General features: G+C 36.7%; 1 protein-coding gene and 1 long non-coding RNA gene across 3 annotated transcripts in view; both read right to left on the bottom strand.

Annotated features, from left to right (window-relative positions):
- Positions 1 to 19,263, bottom strand: part of GALNTL6 (polypeptide N-acetylgalactosaminyltransferase like 6) — a gene marked incomplete at its 3' end in the record, with an annotated part of 1,719,480 nt that overhangs the window by 1,180,704 nt on the left and 519,513 nt on the right. The gene's annotated exons all lie outside the window — the stretch shown is intronic.
- LOC309633393 lies at positions 1,805 to 14,920 on the bottom strand. Its single transcript, XR_014247494.1, has 2 exons — positions 14,876 to 14,920; positions 1,805 to 14,796 (listed from the first exon to the last, which is right to left on the bottom strand). It is a non-coding gene; the product is annotated as an uncharacterized lncRNA (long non-coding RNA).

Here is a 19,263-nt window from a genome sequence, read left to right as displayed (position 1 = left end):
AACTGGGACCTTGAATAACTTACAGTCTAGTTGAAAATGTAACATGAAGGCAACTGTAATGAAGTGCCTAAGCTCAGCTGTTTGCATTAACTTTCACTTGAGCCAGGTTTAAGCCCTACCTTGAAAAAGGCAGGAGGCTATTGCTTTAGTTAAGCCCTGCTCTAAAATTTGGTGACTTAAAAGAAATATTTGACTACCTCTCAAGATTCCATGCGTTTGCATAGGCTCAGCTAGGTGGTTCTGCTTTATGAGATGTGGCCTGGGGCTGGGGGCTGATGAGGTCAAAACATTGGGCAGAGATGGTGCCCCCATGTGCCTGGCACTTGACACTGACTGTCAACTGAAGATCATTTGGGGCGGTCAGTAGTAAGTGAACTTGAAAGAAAAACATTTGCTCATGATTTTGCCATATTAACAATTTTTTTCACATTTATTAGTTTAATGCTTTACATCAGAAAATGATAAGCCTGGTGAATGTCTGTTGTTTCATAAACCAAAGAAAGGTCATCAACAATCTCTGTTTGTGTTTTTACCTGAACACTATAGATTCACAAATAAGTATTTGTTAATAAATATAACAACATGTTATAATAACATTGTAAGAGAAGATTAAAAATAATTGATTTTAAGGTCCTACGATAGTACATTATCTACATTTTTTAAGAGGTTATATTGAAATTTATCAGTGAAACAATTAATACCTAGTTTTACCTAGGATCTTAATATGGTTTGAGTTTATTTAGATCTGAGTTTTTCCAAGCTTTTATCAGAAAGCACAGACTCTAGAGCATAAAGGTAATGTGTCTAGAAATTGAGAAATATTCTGTTATTTGATCCAATAATGATATCTGAAATATAAAAATATTGAAATTTTTCCCTCTGAATAAACAATTAGGATACTTTGTTATTAGTCTACCTTTGGCTAAGTTACCTCAGTTTTGGGGGAAAAAAAAAAGATCCTCCAGTGAAAATTGGAAAGTGACTATCTTAATAGTAATTATAATAAAAGTAAATTTAAATTATACTATTCATTTTGTGTGATTATATTAAGACACATATTACAGGAATCTTCTTCAATTTATTTTTCTGGAATTTTAGCATTTGCCACTACACAATAAAGAGAAATAAGGGTTAGGATAAATATTAAAATGCGATATTTCCCAGTCTCTATCATCGCTGAAATTCTTCACCAAAAAACCCTAGTCAATTTCTATATATATTCAAGTGCAGTTGGGCAGAGGATATAGAGGTGAACATTCTCACAGTGTTTTCAGCACCACAAAGGAGTTAAAAAGTGTTTGCAATTAAGTGCGGTACAAATTAAAAAGTGACAAATGCTAAAATAAAAAGAAAAAGGAGGTTATTTCTTCTTGGCCTAAATATTTTCAAACTACACAAGTTCTTTACAGTATTTAAAGTCTTAGTCATCAAATTTACCTCTAAATATACTTTTTCCTCTGCCAACAGAATATACCTTTACTCAAATATATTTTCTTTCCCTACACATTTAATTACCAAATATTGATTTAGCATTTACTATAATGCAGACATTTATACCAGCATTTCTGAAGCACTGTCATTTAATCTTATTAATTATTCTATTCTGTAGGTTCTATTACTGTCTCTGCTTAATAGCTTAGAAAACTAAGGCAAAAAGATGGTAAGGATCTTGCTCAGTAAGTGCTAGTAAGTGGGAGGGCAGGGATATAAACCCAGGTATTTTGCTCCAGATTCCAAGATCTTAACCAGTATACAATATTTACCTTGTTTTTCTGACCAAAAAAATGTTATTTCTTTCTTTCCCTCTTTCTTTCTTTCTTCCTTCCTTCCTTCCTTTCTCTCTTGCTCTCTCTCTCTTTTGTTTATTCTACTTTTACTTCTGTGGAAGATTAAAGGAGCTAAACAAAAACACTGAGTTTGGAAGGAATGATCGTCTAGTTTTATAACCTTGAAGCTGCTTTGTTCATGTTTTTTGGGGGACTGTAAAAACGAAGGTTGTGCGGAAGGTAAAATTACATAATCAACTATTCCTTTATACTTTACATGTTATATAAATGTAATTATATTTTTAGTTTGTGTGATTATAATTTTATATAGGTCACATATCAGATTTCTACCTTAGATTTGACCTTTATCTTCTCGTACACAATATTTGTGCCTTGCACCTTTTTAAAAAGAGTATTTAACCCATATTATGTCTTTAAAATATTTGTGCTGAATAAATGAACAATATTTATTTCAGTGAAAAGTCTAAATTGTGTTTGGAATGATGAAGTCAAGTGGTAATAAAGTTAATATTAAATTTGAAGGAAAGATTTCTCATAATAGCTCAAGACAACATATCATCAATGAAAATTTTAAAAAGATACAATTAATGTAAGTGAAGCCAGTGAAACATGCTTAAGGAGCCATTGAATGATATTTGCCATGTTCCACTTTTTTTTCTTTTCTGAGAAAGAGAAAATAAAGAAGGTCATACACATATTATATATTGAATATAAGTTAATTTTTTCTGACACAAAATTTCTGGATATGAAATAAATGAATTTAATATTTTTAAACATTATTACCTTTTGGGGTATACTAATATCAATTAACAGATATATACTGAATACTTGAAATGACAAACATCTCTGCCTTCAGACAATCGACAGCAGAAGCAAGTCAAGTGTAGAGGCTGATGATTAAAAATTAAGACATGGAGAAAAGTAAGGCAGGGGAGAGGAGTTGGGAATGCCAGGAGGTGGGGTGAGATACAATGTCAAATAAAGCATATGGGAAAGTCCCTGCTGAGTGAGTAACATTTGGACAAATATTGAAGGAAGCAAGGATGTGAACTTTGGGTATCACAGGAGATGGAATTCCAGGTAGGGGAACAGCAAGCCCATTGGTGGGAGTTTGTCTGGGATGTTTGAGAACAGCAAGGAAGGCAGTGCACCTGGAACAGCCTGCAGTAAGGGAGGGGATGGAGCTTGGGGATGGAGCTTGAGGAGTGAATTGGGGGCCAGAGCGGATATTATGATCTAGTGTAGAGAATTAAATCTATAGTAGAATGTTGGCTTTTAGTCTGAGGTGGGAAGTCACAGAAGGGACTAGAGTAGAGATTAACATGACCTGACTCACTTTTTAACAAGACCATCCTAGCTGCTGAAATAGATGATACAGTAGATAGGAAGGAAGAGACTAGTTGCTGTAATCCAATGGGGGTGTCTGGTATCAGGACAAGAGCAGCAGAGATGATGAAAAGTACTTAGACTTGGAATATTCTCACTATAAAACTGCGCTGAATAGGTATTGGAAGTAACATGGAGTGTGGAGGGAAAAGAGAGCCCAAGAAACTCCAAGTTATTGGTCTAAGCTTTTGCAGAACTGGGTCTATCTTTTACTGAGATAGGAAGACCCTGAGAGAAACAGGCTCTAGGGAGAAGACCAGGTGTTTGGTTGGACTTAATGAACTGACATGGCTAATGGCGGAAATGGTGAACAAATGTTTGGATATAAGACTTGGAACTTGACTGGGGCAGAGGGGTGTGGAATCTAAGTTGTAGACATAAATCTAGAAGTCCTGAGAGTATTTAAGGCCATACAATGTTATGAGATTATCAAGAGAGTGAGTGCAGGTAGATAAGAGAACAAAGGTGTTCCAACAATAAAAGCTTGGGGAGGTTAAGAGAAACCAGCAAAAGACCTTGAGAGATGGTGTTCAGTTTGGTTTGGGAGAAACCAAGAAAGCCAAATGAAGAAACTGTTTCAAAGAGGAGGCAGTGGTCCTCTCCATCAGATAAAACTGGTGAGCCAAAAAAGATGAAGTTGCAAAAACCATCACTGGATTTAGCAGTTGTCAAATTTCCTGATCCCACGAGGAGGTAGCAAAGGTAGCGGAATCAAGTGCTGCCCAAAGCAGCAGTTTAGACACAAGAAAAGATGAGTCTGCAGAACGTCTGATAATAAAGCTTTAATTAATGTAATTACATTAATCATTTAATGATCAGAGGAAGGAAGGTATTTAATTTTGTGCTCTGCAAGTATATTTATCTTAAAGTAATTATCGAAAGAAAAATGAAAAGATTCCAAACACCACTAGTTTACGAGAATTTAAATTATTTTCTTCCTTTTTGTAAGACACAATGGATCTTAAAGTCACTGCATATAAGCCTCTCAAACTTTTAATGGGAACATTAAAAAAAGTCAGTGGGTCAGCCATCCTTGCCTCTGAACCTGTCTGACCACCTTGAGGGTTGATAGTAGCCACTCATTACTCTACTCAACACATTTTATTGAGAACTTACTCTTCCCAAAACTTGTGCTGGGCCATCTTTATAACATCCAAACAAATCTAAGTCTTGCAAGATTTCACGTCTCGTGCATTTCTGCCCCCTTATCCTCTATAAGTCTTTGAGGATCTAACTTAACTGGATACACACACACACACACTCACAACCATATAATAACATTGTTTCTTATAAAAGAGACAGCTATTATTGCAAATGAACAGATATACTGAAGTATTGGTGAGGACTGATCAGAGAGAGAAAGAGACAGTAACCAGGAACAATGCAAATCCACATGCAACGTATCTTTAACTCCTTTATATCTTTTATAAAATCACCACTGCATATCACTGTCTAATTCTATTCAGTAGCCACTCTTCATTTTTCCCTATTTATTATATGATTCTGTCTGAACATCTCAGGTCTGATTATATCTATCATGTATCAAAAAAAAAATCAAAGTAAAGGAGAGCTCATGTTAATTACGTCTGATAAGTTTATGAATTACGTCAACAATTCTGGTACCCTAAATTATTTGTAACCACACCAGTTGAGATCTGTGATTTCACCTCTAGTTAATATATCTTTGAGATCCCCTTTAGAGCAGGGCTAAGAGATATTTTGTTGGTAGCGAAAAGAACGAAGAGGACAAAACAATCTGTGTTCAAACCCCACTTGCATTATTCACCATCTGAATAACCAGGAAAGACTTTTAAGTATCCTGAGTGTCATCTTACAAAACTGTGGAATCAGAAATTTATAGTATTTCAAGGGTTATTGTGATGATCAAAACAGATGAAGATGTTTTCTGAAATGTTAAGAATTTTCCTAATATAAAGTTTCATTTACATAGGCAAAATAGAATCAACATAAGCATACACAGAATGGGAATCTCATTCATTAGTTAATCTCTTATCATGATGTTTCTATTTTCTTAGTAAACCACAGAAAGAATTGCATTTAATTCAACAGTCTACTTCCCAAGATAGAGAAGAGGAATTCTCCCAAATCAAATCTGTTGGTGATATTTGATTCAGGCTAAACTTCACAGTATTATGATCAAAACAAAGAACTCTTTTAGAGCATTACTAAGCAGTTAATGATTAAAGTTTTAGTAATAATGCTGTATTATACTATCAATAATCCTGTTTGTTAACTGCTCTTTATGTGTCAGGCACACTGTACAGCATATTTTACATTTATTATCTAATTTAATCCTAACAAAACCTTTCTTTTATCGACACTTTTAGTAAGAATTATTCTCATTTTAAAGATAAGGTAACCAAAACTCAAAAAAGGTAAGGGAAATTACAAAAAGTCACTCAGCTAATATGTGACAGATCTAGGAACTCAATAAGTGTCTCTGGTTCTAACATCTGAGCTCACTATATTAAAACAAAAGCATGAGCATTTTACTGAAATTAATTGATTTTTAACCTTTTGTAAAATAGACAATTCTGATTAAATTAAAAATCTAGGCTATATTCTTTTTCTAAATAATATTTCCTTTATACAATATTATGAGGTAAGCTTTCAAATTAATGTTTCCCATTCCTTAGTGAAAACTTCAAAAGTAGTTTCAGGAAAGAAACTTGGACATTGTATTAAACAGGGATCATAAATGTTTATATCTGTCAATCAAATAGATAGATGATAGATAGATAGATAGATAGATAGACTTTTTGATAATGGAGGTTTTAAGAACTGGTTTTTTGTCAAGGGCTTCATTGGGAATTGCTTGCAAGAATTCAAAACTGGATTTGTCTGTTGCAATTCCATGAAGAATACCAAAATAGCAGCATTATGTCATAAAACTGCTAAGGGTGAGGCTGCAAGTAAATGCTAAAAACTGTACTCTCTGTACACCGAGACATGCCCCCTTTATACCTTGACATGAGCAGAACTCATCAAGTTAAAATAAGAACATTTTTCATTCATCAGTTTTCTCTAATATCTAAACTTTAAACAAATTTATTTTGTTATCAAATATCCACCCTTTTATCTCATGTAAAGAAATGGAAATACTTATTTAAAAACATTACATTTGTATGTATGCTTGAATGCAAACATCTGTACAATTTTAACACTGCAGGTCCAAATTCTCTTTGGTACTTGAAAATAGGATGTATTTCCAAAATAGTGACTACTTTTCTATCCTGATCATCCAAGGAAACAAAGCCAAGAAAATATGTCATCCCTAACACGCTGTAAATGCTCAATACATAGTTTTTGAACGAATGAACATATAAATGAACGTGTATCTGAATATTATCGTTGCCTGTGGAGAATGATTAGATTTCTATAATCTCAGTGTTGGAAGTATCCTCAAATATCTCTTACCCAAAATAGGATCCTGCAGCTTGCACAACTATGTACTCAAAGAGCTTGTCAGAGTTTTGCTAAAAGACTTACAATATCAGGATGACTTACCTCCCCTATACCAACCCCATCCCATACAACTCAGCTGCAAAATTGTTCCCTGTATTGAAATAAAATCTGTCTCCCTGGACATTGGTCCTGGTTCTATGCCTAGTGCCCACCCAGTGTCCGTCCAATTCCTTTTCCACATGACAGCATTTTCCATATTTGATGATGTTCTGTTTAGTAAAGATCATCCATAGAGTCTACCTAACGTATTTGATAACATTTTCAGTATCTTTTAATTTTGACTGAGAGTAAATTAATTAGCTTGTTTTTATAAATATATCAAAATAATTTTTGTAGAGTAGATAAATGTGTCCTCATATTAAAGATCATAATATGTGATCTTTAATCAGGTGGATGCATTCGGACAGACAGCTCTAGACGGGAGACATCTGGATGGACCAATGAGTGGAAGAAAATGTGAATATATTTGTATAGCACATCGATGCCCGTCGGAAAGCACCCACTATGGCACAGCTACCATACAAGTAGATCAAAAGACCTGACCCGTTGATGTCAGTCACCAAGTTTGGTGATCCCAGCCTTGGCATAATGATTAACGGAGTAGCTATGGTGCAGGCATGGAGTCTATGCATGAGCTTAACTGCCTGAACTTCCTTTCGCTCATGTTGAACTAGCTCCTGTCACTGCCAAATGTCCAACCTACCAGCAGCAAGGACTGAGGAGTAAGTTTATTACATTGGAATCCATCCACCCTGAAAGGCGCAGCAGTTCATTTTGACTGGAATCAATCCAAATGTGAGTTTGCCTTTCTTGCCTTTCACAGCTCAACCAGCACGTCTATCCAAGGGTTTACAGAGCAGCCACACTAAGCATTTAGTCTGTCGACACATTATCCCACATAGCACCCCGCTGGTGCTAGAGATCCACCTTGAACAGAAGGAGAGTGGCAATGAGTGCATGACCACGTGGCCCACCTAGCCTGTTACCTACCGCACCATCTAGAAGCAACTAGCCTAGGAGAGCAATGGAACAACCTCTCAGAGACAAATTTGAGGTGCACCACCTTGGAGATGATACACAGTGGGTTCTGTACAGATTATTAAAATAATTAGAGCACATGCATCTGGAAAACAAGGTGAAACCAGGAGTGATCCACTGAGGAATGTGTGATTCTTTATTCCTGCACGTCTAGTCTTTGCAGGTCTAGAAGTCCTGGTTCTCAGAAGAAAAAGTTCCCACCTGAGCATACATGAACATCTACTGACACCCGAAGCTGTCGCTGCTATCCAGTCACTTTGTACTTCTTGGGGTAAGAAACCAGCAGCCAAGGAAAGGAGTAACTAGCCTTCAGAGAATTGCCTCTGATCATCAGAAGCAGGAAAAACGCATTGGACACCCTGATGACTCACAGGAGCTTTTCTTCATGCTCCTCTGTCCAGTCATGACAATGAATGGAAAAGTGCACCAGTCATAGACTAAGAAGGGCACCTTGACCAGGCCTCAGACCCCTCACAGGGTCCAGCAGAGGTGCTAACCAAGGGTGAGGGGAGTCCAGAACAGGTAGTTAAGGAGGTGGCGTCAAGGGCTAAGTTATGGCCTCTAGGCCAGAAGCACAGTGGGGCTTGGTTTGTCCCACTAACCTTCCTGTTCTAAGCTTCTCCTGGAGGATGGAGCAGCCTACATGTGGGCACGGTGTTTGCAGGTGGGTGAACTCTGGTGGGAGCAGTAGGTGGGCAGCAGTGGATTCCAGAGGAGGCCTCCCACATCCAACCTTGGACTGAAACTCGCTTCTTAGCTAATTCCCTCTCTAGGCAGCGCCCTTGGCTGAAGGAGGCCGTCGTGTGTAAGGTTACACACCCCCATCTACACCACCACTGCCCTGGGGGGCAGCCTGCAAACTAGCGTTGAAAGAGTACAAAGGCTCGGCTCCCCTTCCTCCATGGGACAGCTCTGAAGAACAGTCACACTTCAGAGCTGCTCTCTGATTTCAGAATCAGTTGAAATCACTGCTTCAGCTTCATCAGATTTCAACTTCATTCTCTGCCCAGCCTCCTTCCCTCATCCCTTATTAATGCAGTTTCCTATAACATTTCCTATTAAACCTCCCATATGCAAGATGCAGTGTCCAAATCTGCTTCTAACCATGATAACTCACAATGCGTACCATCATTTATTCTGTATTCTTCCGTTCTATTCTACAGCAGCTGAGGTATTTTCTTCAGATTACAAACATACATATTAAGTAGTATTATAAAACCACTTTGAAGACATTTTCTAAAAATGACTTAAGGACTTTTTATGGTCCCTGTTTAATTAATATTGGTAACATACATTATAGAAAGGATTACTTGGGGAGGGACAAAAACAATATATTCAACAGCTATAATGACGGCTTTTAATGTCAAAACATTGAAATAAAATCCCCTTAATGTTAAGTCTATAGTATTAAAACCTCATATATTACCATTAAATCAGCAGTTAAATGATTGGCCTTTTCCCCAATATTCATTTGTATAATCTGGCAAAAGGTGAGCCAGGAAAGGACAGTCTTAATGGTCAAAATAAAAGTGTGAATTCAGATTCACAATAGGTGGAAGTAACATCAAACAGAAAATAATAATATTCTGACTTCCTGACTTCAGATTTCCATTTAACTTGACTTTTACTTGCTAAGATCTACCTTGTCAAGATAATGGCCCACTGTCTGCCATTCATCTATCATGTTACAGGGTGGACTTAAGGAAACTGATGGTTTCCATGAATAATAATCATGCATCCAAAGATGTCTAGAGAAAAGGGCTTTTTACTGATGTAAAAGGGACATGAGTGTTTTACCTTTTCCCCTTGTGGCCCTCATACCAGGTGCAGTGTAGAAGCTGTGTCTACCTCAACTTCCTTCCTCACTGCCTCAGAATGAGTTTCAGGAGCCCTCGTGTGAATTTCTGGGATAGAATTTAGATTTTACTATTTCCTCAAAAAAATGCCAAACATTCACTAAATACAAAAAGATGTACTTGTGTATAGCAATAATTTATTGTTATAATTATTATTAATTGACAGCATTTTCAGTTCATCTTCAGTTTTCCTAAAATAGCTGTACATTCATTTCAAAATACCCTGCATAAAGGAAAAGGCCTATTTATAAAATCCTCCTCCATTTCTCAAGTCTATCAAGAGCCCTATAGATAAGGTAGGATAGTCATAAGTGATCCCTTTTTTTGAATGACTACAGATGTCTATCTATTTCAACTAAAAGAATCATTCTTTCATTCATTTTTCATATAATTCTTCAGCTTCTACTATGTGTAAACCAGTCTTTTACTGTGTAAGTCAAAGTTCATACAGTAGTAAACAAAAGAATATTCTCCGTTGTCATGGATTTTACATGCTAGTGTGGGGAGAGAAAATAAATAAAACAACCAGATTAAAAAAAAATGGATGTAACTAGAGATTATCATAATAAGTGAAGTAAGTCAGAAAGACAAAAAGACAAATACCATATGACATGACTTATATGTGGAATCTAAAATATGACTCAAATGAACCTATCTATGAAACAGAAACAAAATCAGGGACATAGAGAACAGACTGGTGGTTGCCATGGGGGAGGAGGGTGGGAGAGGGTAAGAGTGGGAGTTTAGGACTAGCAGATGCAAACTATTATATATAGGATGGATAAACAACAAGGTCCTACTGTAGAGCACAGGGAACTATATTCAATATCCTGTGATAAACCACAATAGAAAATAATATGAAAAAGAATGTATATATATGTATAACTGAGTCCCTGTGCTGTACAGCAGAAATTAACACAACATTGTAATTCAACTATACTTCAATGAAAAATAAATTTTAAAAAGTGGGCAGAAAAAGTGAATAGACATTTTTCCAAAGAGGAAATGCGGATGGCCAACAGGTACATGAAAAGATGCCCCACATCACTAATCATGAGGGAAATGCAAATCAAAACCACAATGAGATGCCACCTCACACCTGTCAGAATGGCTATCATCAAAAAGAACACAAATAAATGTTGGCGAGGATGCGGAGAAAAGGGAGCCCTTGTGCACTGTTGGTGGGAATGTAAATTGGTGCAGCCACTGTGGAAAACAGTATGGAGGCTTCTCCAAAAACTGAAAATAGAACTACCATATGACCCATCCATTCCTGGGTATATATCCAAAACAATCTGAAACAATTTTGATACAAACACTAATTTGAAACAATACATGCACCCCTAGGTTCATAGCAGCATTATTTACAATTGCCAGGACATGGAAGCAACCTGTGTCCATCAACAGATGAATGGATAAAGAAGATATATCCATGGCGTGTGTGTGTATACGTACACCCATATACAATGGAATGCTACTCAGCCATAAAAAATGAAATTTTGCCATTTTCAGCAACATGGATGGACTTGGAGGGCATTATGCTAAGTGAAATAAGTCAGAGAAAGACAAATACTGTGTGATGTCACTTATATGGGAAGTCTAAAAAATACAACACACTAGTTTAAAAATTGTGAATCACTATAGTGTATACCTGTAACTTATATCGTATTACTGTATGTGAACCATACTTCAGTAAAAAAAACACAATATATAGTAAACTACATGGTATAATAGAAGGTGACTAGTACAGTAGAGGACCAAAAACAGAAGGGAACGGGGAAGGGAAGGCCGGGGCAGTGTGTCAGAAGCTGGGCGGCAGGCAGGGCCTCACTGAGAAGAAGGTAACTAGGCAGCCTGGAAGGAGAAAAGGTCAACAGGAACATACGTAGGGAAGAGCACCTCAAGCAAAGGGCACAGCAAATGCAAATGCCTTGAGGTGGGATGGTGCCTGATATGTTACCTAGAAATAATATTGTAATCACTCTTCCATTAGACAAGCTATTCCTTCCTTCTCCCACAAACAAATATTGATGCTTTATTTTTAATTACTTAATTGTTTTCAGTTAATTAGTAACTGGCAGGAAGTAGAATAATTGACAATTGTTTTCACTGGTGAAGAGCAATGTCTCGCTATGGATATGTATACACATAGACACATTTATAATACATTTCTACACATATATCATTGACTTTATATATTTATGTACACACATATATGCATATCTGTGTATGTAAACACCTGCTCTTATCTACATGGTGGTGGGAAATATTGTGTGAATCACATTTTTCTTGATTTTCTTCTCCAAGTGGTGGACAGCCAAGACCTCCGAAGGTGTTGTAAAGATAGACAATGACGACAGTAGTAGCATACATTTTTAAAGAGCTTGCTATGTGTCAGCCGTTTCTCTAAATGATTTACACGTACCTACACAGTTTTTTGACAACCCTGTTGTCCTCATTTTGATGATAGGAAACTCAGTCATAGGAATGTTAAGCTTGTACTAAATAATGCAGGAAGTCACACACAAATCTAGTAATTGACACAGCTGAGAAAATAGTGTTTTTGTCCATTTGCCTGAGTCATGCATATCATTCTTTCAAATCATAAACTATTTTCTCTGAGTAGACACATCCACACATGTTCGTGTACTATTTGAGAATATTGAGAGGATAGGTTCTCCTCTGTTGGGACTGGTCTAAGATCCACTGCGGACGGGCTGCAGGTCCCCATTGCTACCCCTGGGGCAGACGTCACTAATCAATCACTGCACTCTTGCCAGGTCATTCTGGAAACAATTGACTTCCACACAGCGCTCCAGGTAAGCCTGACTGCAGACTGAAGTTGGCCGTTTATACGGAACCTATTTGCCATCCTGCAAGTAGGCCACAGTGAGCCACCTAAAAGCATCTAAGAAGGAATTGACACATACGATGGTGTATTTTGGAGAATTTCTTTGTCAGCATATGGAGCACGGCTTGCCTTGTGAAAACTGAAAATAAGGATACCAATCCAGAGGCTATTGAATAGTTCAGTTATAATATAAGGATTCCCTAGGGTAAGATGTCAGCACGGGGAATGGGAAAGGGGGGTCGGAGGAAGGACAGACTGTAAAGGAGAGGCTGAGATTTGGTAACAACTGGGTGTACGGAGGGAGAGGTGTTGAGTGAAAAACGTCCTTGCCTTATCCTTTCAGCTGATCCTCAGCTTTGTACCCACGGTATAACAGTCCCACACCGCAGCTCACTCCGTTTCATCTTTAGGGAGAAGGGATCCAACAAACAAAAACCATTCCTGGACTTCCCTGGTGGCGCAGTAGTTAAGAATCCGCCTGCCAATGCAGGGGACATGGGTTTGAGCCCTGGTCCCAGAAGATCCCACATGCTGCAGAGCAACTAAGCCCGTGCGCCACAACTACTGAGCCTGAGCTCTAGAGCCCGCAAGCCACAACTACTGAAGCCTGCACACCTGGAGCCCGTGCTCCGCAACAAGAGAAGCCACCGCAACGAAGAGTAGCCCCGCTTGCCGCAACTAGAGAAAGCCCGCGTGCAGCAACGAATACCCAGTGCAGCCAGAGATTAATTAATTAATTAATTAATTAATTAATTTTAAAAAAATCAATCCTGTACTAAAAGCACTACTTATAATGGGAAAAGTAAATTCCTACTGTCTGGGTAAGAAGCTCTTTGCATTTTATTTTTAGAGTCTGGCATGATGGGACAAGCAGTTGTCAGAAGGACAGATGCAGTGCTAGTACCAGGGTTTCATAAAGCACGCATTAAAAAGAGGGCAAAGTAAACAGGCAAGTCAGTCTGTAGATAGCGCCCTTTTCTCTGGCTAAATAAATACACGCATTCTTAAATTAAAAAGTAAAACATTTCTTTATGTCTCTCAGTAACATTAAATCAATACTCTCACTAGTAATTTTGCAAAACAGAATTATTTGTCAGTTTTTTTATTCAACCATTAGTACACTTCAGCTCTCATTTGTCCAGCACATGGTACATAAGCTGTTAGGTGTATATGAAGAAAAAGGGGGAAAAAACCTAAATATTATTTATCCGTATTTTTATAGTTCCAGGAACAATTCATGGAGATACATGTTGAGCTCAAATGCAATAGAATTAGTTGATCTCAGTTGAACTGAATATGCTAAGTGGTAAAAATCACTGGCACCATGTTTTCTGATCACCACATCAGAATTTTGTGCTGCTTCAGAACTGAAAGGACAGTCTGGAAGTGGTTATTTGGAAATAAGATATGGAATTTTTATGTTTCTTTTTTAAACATGAATTATTTCAGATTTACAAAATATGAATTAATTCATTAATCTTAGAAACACCTGCCTCACCATCATGTGTATTAGTAACTGAGTTATCAATACTGTCAAAACCCTCTATCTTACATGCTATTTCTGAAGTTGCTCAGCATAATAGACCAACATATATTTTTGAAATTGGCAGAGCCCACGAAACATTAAGATGCAGGTTTTGTTGTAACTGTACTTATAAAAATATTTACAATTCTGCCCTTGCCACATAACACATTGCTAGTATGCAAATTGACAGGGCTGAATTACGTATTAACTGGAGCTATATGGAAACAACACGCATATTGATTGCAAGTACTATGGATGTAAACAATGCATGTTGTTATTTATTTAGCTAACATGTTTTGTCCATGTTGAATGTTTGAAGGTGATAATGACGATGATCGTGTTGGTGATCATTGCTTGCTCTGATGAATAATTAACCTTCCTTGGTTCTCTCACTTAAGTTCAACAATATTTACTGAGTGTCTTTTATGAGTCACATACTGATAGATGCAGAAAAATACAAATCATAGAAAGAATAGCATCAAACACCAATTTGCATTCACTTGACCTCTGCACGTCACTGGGCCAGCCACTATACTTAGATTTTACATACATCCACTTATTTAACTTTACACAAAACCCCGTTTATGGCTGAGGCAGGTGTCACATATCTTGCTAAAAGTGTCAGAGCTAGTAAGGACAAGAACCAGAACTCAAACACCAGTCAGATAGCTAGTCAGATAGCTAGCTTATTTAACTATATACTATACTATACTATACTATACTATACTATACTATACTATACTATACTATAGCTTATTTAACTATATACTATACTATACTATACTATAGCTTATTTAACTATATACTATACTATACTATAGCTTATTTAACTATATACTATACTATACTATACTATAGCTTATTTAACTATATACTATACTATACTATACTATACTATAGCTTATGTACTATATACTATACTATACTATACTATAGCTTATGTAACTACTATACTATACTATACTATAGCTTATTTAACTATATACTATACTATATACTGTATACTAGAACGTATACAAAAAATAATAATCTCTTCTCATATGTTTGCTTTTGAAATAAAAATCTAAAGACTAATTAACTTCCCAATAGTACACCTTTTGAAGAGGCACATGCTTATATTGATGTGATTTTTATATTGTTATAAAGAGTTCACTCCATATATAGTGGGGAGAGAAGAATTATAAATTCAGCCATTCTTTCTGATTGGATTCATACTATTTGAGACATCAATTCTAAAGCCTGCAGTTACTTATCTCAGCTCCATGGTGGAGCCAAAAGCACGATCTTCACATTTTCCCTTGAATTGAAAGAGGCGTCTGTATAAATCTTGACACTTTACACTGAATTACAATAGTTATTATATCATAAAATATGTTTACAAATAATGTATTCCTCCTGCAAATCTATTAGTAATAGAGTAACAATTCAAAGGGTCACAATTTGATTCACTATATTATTGATGCCATCAGTTTATGCTGCAAAGAACTCAGCCTGGGAAGTGGTGTAAATAAGAGAAAAACATACTTAGGGAAATATTTTCAAGAACTTTTAGGCGGTATTCTTTGCAAAAAAAGAGAAAAGAATGGTATGTCACACATATTTTAAAAGCAGGTTGGAAAACGTGTACAAAAGAGATTTCTAAAGAAAGAAAATAAGGCCATGTAATTTAGCATTTTGTTTAAAGAGTAACTAAGAGTTTATAAAGTAAAAGAAAACTGCTGAATCTGGCATTCACTGATTAATAACACTTGACACTTGAATGGGACCTTTCACATTGAAAGTGCTTTTCAAGTATAAACTAATTATGTCTCAAAACACTTCAGGAAGGCCAATCAACTCTCTTTTCAGGAACAGAGAAACTGAGTCTGGCTGGTTGAACAGCACTTTTTTTTTTTTTTTTTTTTTTGGCAACACTCGGGGAATTTTACATCAACATAGAAAAAGATAATTGAGAACTACTCGATGGTTTGTTTTTAAATCAAGCCTTTGCATAGTACTTTGTTCAAAATCAGGGAAAAAAAGAAGAAATCATCTTGCCTTGAGTTTTTACATCCTGGGAATCATTTCTCCCTATTATATTGGATACTTTAACAAAAACATTAAAATATTTTTTAAAAACTTCTCATTCCCTGATTTTTCCATTAGCAAGAGTTTGCTCAATTTATAGGGGAGTTTTGGTTGTAAATTAGAGAACAAACCAGAAGAAGGAAATGGAAGATATAGGTTCAGTGACTTTCATCAGCAGCTACATAATTTCCATAATGTTTAAGTGCTCCTGGTTTTTGTTTTGCAAGATAAGATAGTGTGTGATCATGCAAGAAGGCTAGTTTTGAGAACCATGTTTCCTTCATGAGTAAGAGCTATTCTCACATAAAGAAAAGAGGCCAAACCCCTTCCTCTGAAGTGTTAGGGGAGAGCTAAGAAGGGTGGTAAAGAGCTCCCAGTCTCTAAAAACCATTATGAAGTTTGTTCTCGTTACTAACGGACATTGTAGGAGAGGAAAAGTATCTTTCCTCTACCCATGTTAGGTTCTCAGCTGAGTCTCTGTAACAAAAGACAGACTGACAAGAGAAAAGCATACAGTTTTATTTAATATAAGTTTTATATGACATAGGAATCTTCATAAGGACATGAAGACTCAGAGACACAGTTAGACCCAGTGTTTTCATACCAGGTTTGAAAGGTGGAGAGTCCTGGAAACAGTGATAGGACCAAAAGGAACGTGAGCTGAGGGTAGTTAACTGGGGGACACTTAGCAAGGTCTGTCCATTCAGAGTCTGCACCCTGTCCCTGGAGAAAAGGATGCTCCTTTCCTGTGGGTAGAGGGAGGGCACCTCTCACATGAGGGCCTGGTAACCTGCTTCAGGGGAAGGTCAGAAAGTCCTTCCCAGACCTGCCCTTTCCCAAAGTCCTTCAGCTTAAAATAGTCAATGTGCCAACACGTCATATTGGGGTAGTGTGTCCTAACACTGACAACATCATGTACAATTAGTTTTTTATACATAGCGTGCTTTTGTGTGTGTGCATACACATACACATACTTGTGTGTATTTGTGGGTGTCTATAGTTTCTAAAAGTCATTGTGCAAACTTTAGTTACTAAAAGCCATCATGTAAAATCAGTTTATTTATATATATATATACTGTGTGCGTACAAACACACCCCCAAACACACTTATGCATACATGTAGGTATGCATATGTTGATTACTTGGTTATTCTGATGTTGAAGATCGTCTGTGTGTTAAGCATAATACCAGGCTTAAGGAGTGGAAGTACACGACTGAATAAAATGCAATCCAGGCTTCTAAGAACCCAAGGTGAAAGAAACACAGAAGGAATTATCTGATGGATATATGATTGACGGCATATCACATCACATCTCAGATTTTAGAGTTATATTTCACTTCTCATAGAGAGTAAATGCGGAAATATGGGTATATAAGCTAAGAAAGGGAAAGGAAAATGAAAGAGTTCACATGGGATTTGGAAAAATTGAAAACAATCCACAAATCGTCCTCTCTTCCCATGAATATTTTTCTTCATCTGTGTTTAAGAATCATACCTTCAAACCCCCAAAAAATATTCATCAATGCTTTTTGTCTTTTTTCTTATTCTCTCTTGTCTTTTTCCTCCATGCTCCCATATATGGAGCCTGTCAAGTGACTTAACTATTTGAATATAGCAAGACAGGTGATGTGATGGTCAGCTCTCTTTTCTGGTCAAGAGTGGTTCTGAGATTGTTCTGTGATCACATAACCTCTGGAGCTCATAGATCATGGGAAGAAATAAACACAGCAGCTCAAGAACATTATTACAGGATATTTATTCAATAAGTAGTTATTGCTACTGTGCAAAACAGAGAAGAAAGCACAGGAGACGAAAACATGAAAAAAAAGGTTTTATCTAAAGTCAAGTCTGTTCAACTTTCCTTAAAAATAACAGTATTCTAGGAAGAACAGGATGATTTTTTTAAATCCAGCTTTATACTCTCAAAGGTGTTTTTCAAAACTGAGTTATCAAAGTGACCTATGTTTATAGATTGAGGACTAAGTGAATCAATAATAGGATCAGAATTTAAATAAAATGCTTGCAAATTAGGCCAAAATTTATTCTGTGTAATCCCTCACAGACTGACAGGTTGTTGACTCTGTTAAACGCGAAACGAAATGATGTCCAATTATACACCAAACTGTTCGCTCAAGTACTCATTCATTCAACAAAACCACACTGCGTACCTCTGCACACCAGACCCTGTGTAGAAGTGGAGAGGGACATTGTCCACACTCAAGGACATTATCCAGGGAAACATATTTTTGCAACTGATGGGATACTAGTTGCAACACAATGATGGTACATTTGCAAAAAGGCCTACAGGAATAAACACGAAGAAACCAGCTCTTTCAGGAAGAATTCATGGGAGAAATAATACCAGCTTTAGAGTAAAGAGTGAAAAACATTTTAACAAGCAGGGAATATGGTTGACCAGGTAATGCCTTAAAGCCAGAGGGAAGAGCACGCCAGAGTCAAAGACACGAGGGTGTGGAGATGAACGATGGATAAAATCTGGTGACTATTTTTTCTTGCATGTGCAATTCTACAGTACTAATAAGTGATATTATAAACTGTATTAACCTCCCCCCTCAAATTTAACTCTGAGAAAGAAAATTAAGTTAGCAGCAAAATTTCATAGAGTCCCTTTTACTTCAAGGGGTGAGACATCCTAGCATGACTCCAGTACACTGTTTTATGAGTATCAGTTGTTCACAATAAAATAGAGTGAGTTAGTATAGAACAGTGGTGGTTTTCATCTGATGGAAATATAAAAAAGTCTTTAATGTAAAATATTTTTTAAACATGCATAAAAGGCACAGGCAAATGCACACACCTACAATAGGCTCATTTAAAGAATTCATTCAATACTCTAATGCCCATCTTTGGACTTTATTCAAGTTCCCCTGATTCAGACCACATTTAGGGAATTATTTAGGAAGACATAAGAAAAGGAGAGGAGGAAATGAACACATATGTCAGGAACTGTGCTGGGGACTTCCTATGGATTAATTTATTTAATTTCTTCAAAATTTGAATGAGAACACTGAGGGACAGTTAGACTAATAACTGCACAAAGATCACAAAATAAGTACTAGAGTCTATATTTGAACCCTATTCTATTTATTCTAAAGCCCATGTTCTCCCCACTGCTACTAGTGTGATTATTTTCAGAGGGCTTCAGTAGTTAAGTATTTTAAGTATTTTCTATTTAACAGATTGAAAATCTAGTTAACATAAATCTCAAGTCCCCAGTATCTGGTTGGAACTTACAAACTGCATGT

Source organism: Balaenoptera borealis (assembly GCF_965194805.1).
Source record: "Balaenoptera borealis genome assembly, chromosome: 8".
NCBI lineage: Eukaryota > Metazoa > Chordata > Mammalia > Artiodactyla > Balaenopteridae > Balaenoptera > Balaenoptera borealis.
The sequence above is the reverse complement of the archived record's forward strand: the minus strand, read 5'-3'. Positions and strand labels throughout refer to the sequence as shown.